Genomic DNA, 6102 nt, shown 5'->3' with positions numbered 1-6102 from the left:
AGAGTGCAGACAAAGCTGATGGATGGCCAACAAAAGCTTGTTTATGGATTGATTTATTATTTTTTTTTGTCCACCCTCTGGATTAGCTATTATGCCACTTCATTCATATACTAGCGGTTCCCATGACAACCCGGTTTTCGACTGGATGCCCAGTGTTTGTGGGTCTCAGTTTTGCCCACAGTACCCAGCGGGGGGAGTTACAGTAATGGCCTGCATCTGCGGCCGGCTCATATGTTCAGACCCAATTAAGAGAAACGGTCCAGCCGCCGGTTTGTTGTCGTCTCAATGGGGAGTTCGGCTGATTAACGGATTGTCGGAGGTGGAGATGATATGGATAACCATGGCGGCCATTTTTCAACACTGGCAGTATTGATTGCTGATTAGGACAGATGGAACTGCTGCTCACATTTCTCTATCTACTGAGCTCCCATATAACACAAGTTTTTATATCTATTATCTTGTTTTTTAGATTTTAAAATTACAAGTTAATGATAACAATCTATAAATAACACATAATGGGGTAAATCTAAGGGATAATCTGATCCCCACAAAAACTATTTTAATCACATGACAACCAGAAACTTCAATATAAAGTTTCTGGTTTCTGGATTCAGGTTAGAGACCAAAAAAGCCTAAAACCTGTAAATAGCTAAACTCCACAAAAATTATTTTAATAGTTAAATCACTAAGTATACCTCAATATGCACTAATATCCACAAGGGAGCTTCTTATTGCTACCATAATACATCTAACATCCATGGTCTGCCTTAGTGGGAGTTCAGCCAATCAGAACCTCGGAAAATAAATGGCGCTCCTGGATTGGCTGTTTTGAAGAATGCCAGCCAATAGCCTGTCAGGTAATATTACTGCTAGGCGTTTCAGCTTCCCAGGTCACATTCCATGTAAAAATGGAAATATGCAGATTTTTTGTGTATATTTTAGTCTATTTCCCAGAATAATCTATAATTAGGTTAATTTTCCATATTTTGGAGTTATGTTACATACAAAAACGACTCAAATTTTCTGCAAATAATTTAGTCACGTTTCACAGAAAAATACATGAATAGATTAATTGTCTGTGAATAATGTGGAGAAATGTGCCACAGAAAAAAACATGAATTTTCTGCAAATTTTTGGCGAATTATTTGGATTCATGTTCCAAAGACAAATTAATTTATTCATTTTCTGTGAATAATTTAGTCACATTTTACAGAAAAATCTGCAACTACGGGTTTCAGTGAATTAAAAAAAAAAAAAATCCAGACATTTTATGCAAATATTTCTTAGTCTTGATCCTCAGGAAAATCTGAAAAAACCACAAATAATACAGGGAATGTCAGTGTTTTAAATGCATGGTAATCCAAAACTACTGGGCTCGTTTTGTCATTTTGTTAATCGTCCAGCGCTCACCATGATGTGGAGACAAAGAGACAAAAAAATTAAAGGAGAAAAAAGCGAATCAGAAACATTATGACATTTAAATAAAGATCGTAAGAGAAACAAAATATTAAAGAATTTTCCAGACTGGAGTTGAGAAAACAACTCTGTAGATTTGATCACATCTTTTTAGTTGCTGTCGTTTCCCGAAGAGACTTTCTGAATATCACAATGAAACGCATATTCTGGCTTTTATTAAGCTTGATTCTGCCTGCAGAATCATTAAACGGGACCCCAGTCGTTACTTTGCTAAAGCACGTCACCAGATTGCGATAAATCCACTTTAGTGGCTGCTGTAAAACTGACGGCTTCAGTAAGCGAAGAGCTGCGTTGCCATTTGAGTCATTTCCTCATTAAAAACCCGCAGCGCTGAGGGTGAAAGACGGGCTCTAAATAATGCCCGAGTTTGGGAATTAATTGTGTTTTAAAAGCAGAGCAGTCCATTTTTATGTTCATCCATATTTAAAATGAATATTATTGTTTTAGTTTTTAAAATATTTACATTCCCTGAAGCGTTTTAATGGTGCTTTCAGAGGCTTTCCTCAGATGTGGCTCTCTGACCTCTCTGCTGTGAAGGTTTCCCTCCGGCCCTGCTGTCGTCATCAGGCCTCAGTGCATTTCTCATCGGCCCCTTCGGGTTTTATCTCCTTCCACTTCCTTTTCCGGGAGAGCCGAGCAGGGAGATGCTCTTTTCAAATCTGCATCCGTCTTCTCTGTTTCTGGTCCGTTACGGTAATCAAATCTTTCCGTCTCTGAGAGGCTTTGAAGATGACTTTACAGTATTTTGCTTCCCCTCACCATCACTCCCACTCGCTGCAGTCCGCCTGGCCTTTCTGGCTAATGCATAAATGACATTTGGGACGTAGAAACGAACGCTGCTGAGCTCTAAGAAGATTCTCTAACTGGATAGGCGGAAATGATCAGAGGAGATCCCTGACATTTAAAAAAAATTGGAAAACATGTCACAACATTTTTCTGCCTCCATGTTTTTCAATTTATTGGAAGATTAGGCACTCTAATCATAAAATCACAAATAATGCATTTATATTGTATTGCTATTCTGCTGTTAATCCACTACAAGAACACAAAATCTTACCAAGTAGCCTATTTTTTGTATAGCTTTTAGTGCAAATATCTGAGTGAGCGTAAGATAAGACAAAACTAACTCATAAGTCTTTTTTTAATGTCCTTTAAGTATTTTTACTGCGTTATACTTTTTACTTTTACTTGAGTAACTTCATTATAAACTTACTTATTCTTACTTTAATCAAATTTTATGGATTTTCTACCCACTGAATGAAAAGCAAACATGTTTTAACCAAAACTTCACCAGACACAGACAGTTTGCAGTTTTTGCTCAAAGTTTCTTAATTTTTATTGAAATAAACTGATCTAGAAACATTTTTCTTTTGCCTGATTTTATTTTTTGTTTCTTACTTGAATTATTGACATTTTTTTTCTTAGAATACCAGAATTTCTTACCTTAGAATTCCTCTTAACTTTACATTTTGATGTAATTTTTAAATGTTAATGTTAAATGTAATGTTAAATGACTGATAATTTGGTAGGTTACGCCGTACTTGAGTAGACTTTTTACCAAATACTATTTTACTTTTACTTACGTACAAATTTTGGGTACTCTGCCCACCTCTGGTAACAAGTAACATTTTATAAGGATAGGAGCTTATTTTAAGTCAATAATTCCTATAGTGTGTAAAACTACAACTTCCACTGCCATATTATTTCACTTATAAAAATACATTTTCCCATGTTTTTTGTAAAATATTCTACCAATGGAGCTAGTAGTTTCTCATCAATATTAAGGAATCCTTGACTTAAAATAAGCTACTATTTCTTGCAGAAAAGTTACTTTTACGTTAGTTTTGTCTTAATTTAAGTGTGTTAAGAAAGTTACAGTAGAAACTAGTGGTAAGAGTTAGTTTTTGCAGTGTACACTTTGACAGTTTTCATTTATGTAGTGCACATGTCAAACTTAAGGCCCGTGGACCAAATCCGGCCCGCCGCAGCTTTTTATATGGCCCCTAGATTCTAGACTAAACACTAAGTGTGCTTAAATATTATGTTGTCAATCAAATCAATGCAGTTTTTATCTGTTTACTGCCAAATAATATCAATCAGTCCCTCCAGTTTCTTGAGAATTATCATGGAAATTCACAAAAGTCAACAAATCCCCAAACTTTTTGCGCTTATAATTGGGAGTTTATTGCAGATTTTTCTCAAAAGTTGTCAAAAAAAAAGCTGCTTCAGCCTTAATTGATGTCGGATTATAGTTCATAATCTATACAGCAAGTAATAAAAAGTCGCATTTACTGTCATAAATAAGCGCAAATATTTCTAAATTAATACCACAAACACTTTGAGTTTTATTGCAAAAAGTACAAGAAGTGTCACAAAATCTTGTAGGGACTGAAAAGATGTTCAATAATATTATTTAATTTTAATGATTCATTGATATTTTAACAGTTTGTGAATAGGTTTTATCAGTACATTCTGGCACAAACGGCCCTTTAAGAGCTTTTATGATATTGGTTTGGCCCAAAACAAAAATGAGTTTGACACCCTGATCTAGTGGATGTTTTGGTGAACAGCAAGATGCATTTTTATTAAAAATAATCTGACATTTAGAGAGTCCATCTATTCTCAATATTATGAATTGAGTCAGCAACCGTTCCCAGATTTTACGAATAAGCATAAAAAAAACCTGTTACTTTGGCAGTTTGAAACTCTTAAACATAATCCGTCAAAAAGTAACGTGGGTCATATTTCACTTTTATGGCTGAGTCGAGGTTTTCATCTCTCAGTAAAATTGTTCTCATTTACAAGGGGAAGGTGGAACAACGACATCCGAGCCACGGCTGCCCACCATCGCTGGTGATGGATGGGTGGATAAATAATACAGAAGGAGGGAAATAGAAAATGAAAGTACAGACTCTTTATTAATGGATGACCTGTGCCAAAACAGATGGATGGGGGGATGGGAGGAAGAGGACGAGGGTTTGGGGAAGTCGGAGAGAAACATCGTGATCTTTGTTTTTACCCATGTAGCGCTCGTTGGTAATGGACAGAAAAGAGGTCATAATGTTCATGGATGCCCAAAAAATGACAGATTCTTTGCAACCTATCTGTCCGTTTATGTGTCCAACCCAAAGAGGATTCCCTCCTACTTTGACCTTAGGTGGAGGTAAAAGTGTTATTTCTGAAGACTCTTTCCTCCGTCTTGCTCTTGCTCTGATTTCTATGAATCATTTAGCGACACTAATTAGAACCGTTGTTATCACAGATTGCCCCCGAGCCACTTATATTTCCACTGCCTTTCATTTTCAGATCCTGCTCTTCCTTCCTCCCCCGGGAGGCATAAATCAGTCATTCCTTCACCGCTCCGTCCTCCACGGACTGGTTATGGGGATTAAAGGGCTAATTGAGACTTAATTGAATAACACATTAGGACATGTTCATATTGTACTCTTATGTTTTTACTCAAGTTTTTGGAGATAATTATTGTTGCTTCATGTTGTCCCTGTCTGTTTTTAGCTGTGGCTCATTATTAAAGAAAATGGATATTTCTGAGGTGATGTTCTTGTGTAAAAGTTTTGTCATTTCAGCAACAAGGCAGTTCAAAGTGTTTCACATGGTAGAAACATACAATTAAACAAAAAGCAAAAAACCCATTGTATTAGTGTAAGAATAAAGACAAGAAATTAATCTATATTGCAGTTATTGTTAGTTAAAGAAAGCTCTAAGAAGCCTTGATTTAAAGGATCTCTGTGTTTCAGCAGTTCTGCAGTTTTCTTGGAAGTTTCCTCCAAATTAGAGGAGCGTTAAAACTAAATGCTGCTTCTCTATGTTTGGTTCTGGTTCCGATTCTAGTTCAGGTGAACCAGAAGATCTGAGTGGTTAATAGAACAACAGCAGATCTTTAATGTATTTTATTGCTAAACTGTTCAGTGATTTATAAAGTAACAGAAGAATTTTGAAGTATAATCTCTGAGCTACATTACAAAAGTGAGCAAAACTTTGTCAATATTCCACTAATGTCAGAAACAAAGGCAATTTTGCAACTATGATGTTTCCATTATATAAGAATTACAATTAAAATAAGTGAATAAGTTTATTCATGTGACAAGTCATAATCCTCCAATTACTTCCTGTTATGGTCTACTTTGTGGTTTCTGCCAGTGGCAACATTCAGTTGTTGGTCATGTGACTCATGTGATGCAGAAAAAAGTGTTTCCATTGCAGTTTCTGTAAAATAAACCAATTTTGGTATGGCCTAAAGAAAAAACACACCTCATTCTAGCGCCAAAACGAGGTTTTTCAAAATTGGCATTTTTCCATTAAGTGAATTTACATTCAAAATGTAAAATCGACCAATTATATAGTCCATGGAAACTCAACTATTTTTTTTTAATGCCAATAAAGATAAACAAATGCATGAGTTTCTCTAGATCTTGCTGGGACATTTTGTCTTCAGGTGATAGAAGGCCAACTTTGTAACCGTCTTTATGTGTCTCTGAAGGTTCAGGCCAGATTTCAGACCTGATCTCGACTTTCCAGCTGTAATAACTGAAGTTGCCTCTAGATTGTTTCTCTTTAGGTCCAAAGATAATCACCTCGGTTTTGTTTCTGTTCAGATGGAGAAGGTTT

The sequence above is a fragment of the Xiphophorus maculatus genome, chromosome 21, assembly GCF_002775205.1.
Source record: "Xiphophorus maculatus strain JP 163 A chromosome 21, X_maculatus-5.0-male, whole genome shotgun sequence".
NCBI lineage: Eukaryota > Metazoa > Chordata > Actinopteri > Cyprinodontiformes > Poeciliidae > Xiphophorus > Xiphophorus maculatus.
This window is presented reverse-complemented; position numbering follows the sequence as displayed.